The sequence below is a fragment of the Ostrea edulis genome, chromosome 8 (assembly GCF_947568905.1).
Source record: "Ostrea edulis chromosome 8, xbOstEdul1.1, whole genome shotgun sequence".
Classification (NCBI taxonomy): Eukaryota; Metazoa; Mollusca; class Bivalvia; order Ostreida; family Ostreidae; genus Ostrea; species Ostrea edulis.
In genome coordinates this window covers 74,862,189-74,864,229 of record NC_079171.1, presented here as the reverse complement: position 1 = coordinate 74,864,229, position 2,041 = coordinate 74,862,189, and positions in this window count along the sequence as shown.

Sequence of the window (2,041 nt, the reverse complement as noted above, 5' to 3'; positions counted from 1 at the left end):
GGAGACTTGAACAACCCAGAAGTATGATCAGGTGACTAGGAGGAGTAAAAACATCGTGTCCACTGGTCAAACTCGGTGGAAACTCTGTCTCTTAATCATATAAGCGGGTTTATTCTGTTTGTCACTGTAATTGTATTTTAATGAAAGTTGGCCATGTGATTAGAAAAAAAAACCTGATGTGACCTTTAACTCAACATTGCATGTATCAACGACAGTTTATCTATCAACCATTTTTATTTTAATCCATATTTGGGGTCAATATATCATAGTCAACATCATTTAATCTTCTTCATCTGGTTCATATCTGTGTATCTAATTGAATAACGTTGTTATTGGCATACTGACATGTCGATTTTGTGAATGGTTACTCGCCTATCAATTGGTTTTTAATAGCATTATACAAAAATTTCAACAATCTGAATTAAAATAAATACATTGTAACTATTTACGACTATTATTGTGATATTATAAGCATACACAATACAATAAATGCTGTAGTTTCAACTACACACCTTAGCATAGACTATGATAAGCGATATTTGCTTTAAATGTCCGAAATGTTTGAACACTTTCGTAATAATGAAACTATGGTAGATGCACATACGGAAACTGCCGTATTGCATTTTGGGAATGAAATTGAATGACGTCATGTCCCAATAGATGCCTAGCAAGTATAAAAACAACTTCAAAGGTAAAGTCCATTTCAATAAAGACAATGTCCACTCTAAATGCTGTAACAGTTGACGGCAGCGTTTTTGTTTTTGTTTTTGCTGTTATTGAACCAGGGTGACAAAAAGGTGACAAAACCTTATTTTTCTGATAAATAAATTGTATCTCTAAATAAACAAAAGAAAAACGAGAAAGGCGTGTATTTGAGAAATAGACAACTCCATCCCAAACAAATGAGGAACCTCAAAACACTGAAGTGAATGGAATGGGAAATTAAACATTTCCACTCCAAACGGAGGAAACGCAAGATGAAATATCAAGGCAGAGTAGAGTATCTGAACATGAAATTCTCAGTCAGCCTATAACAGAAACAGAAAAGTCAAGACGCCATGTAATGAATTAAAATGATGCCACCACAGATGCTGACATAAATGGATGTTACACTGTAAATGCAGCCAATGATGCAGACTGAAAGATGAAGATTACGAAAAGTGATCAATATCATAACTCCTATAATCAATACAAAATTGGGCAAACATGGACCCCTGAATATACTAAAGGTGAGGTCATGTGCCGAGGAGGACTAAGCATTCGCCGTCGACCGGTCACACCCGCCGTGAGCTCTGCATCTTAATCAGGTAAAAGAAGTTATCCATAGTCAAAATCAGTGTGCCAAGAAAGACCTCGGTATGAAAAACGTCAGACAACATTTGACCCAGTGATATGTTGTAGTGGCACATTCGATGTCAAATATTAAATACATAATCACAATGATGGCTATAACAAAAACTCGGAAGAACTTATGCCTAACAGTTCATGTGAAGACAAACAAAGGATGAATCACAATTTTCTTATAAGGTTAATAATAGAAATATAAATTACCATTACCATTTATCATTATAGGAGTTATGAGCTTGATCACTGGTCGTTATCTTCACCTTGCATTGATCACAATTTGTGCAACAATCAGAACCAATTTCAGGAAAATCACGAAACTCCTAATCTTAATGAGCCCAAAGAAAGATTGCCAATTTTCAAGGATAAAAAACAACATAATCTAGAAATACTTGTGGATTCAATCAAACATGATTTCAAGAGATTTCGTTGAACTGCCCGTAGACAGAGGGGTTGTCCTTTTGCTTGAAGGATGATTCACTTACATTTGCGTCTCAACTCAGTCCAGATGCAAGTCCCATTATCTCGAAATTTTATTCTGCCATAAAAGAGCGATTGCAGTATCGAGAACATATTCTCTTATTTTCATCAAAAATGCATCCACTGCTGAACAAAGCATGACCAGTATTCGTAAATGAACAGCTGGAAACGAAACATGTAATCTGATATTTACTAAACAGGGTAAATTACCAGGTTA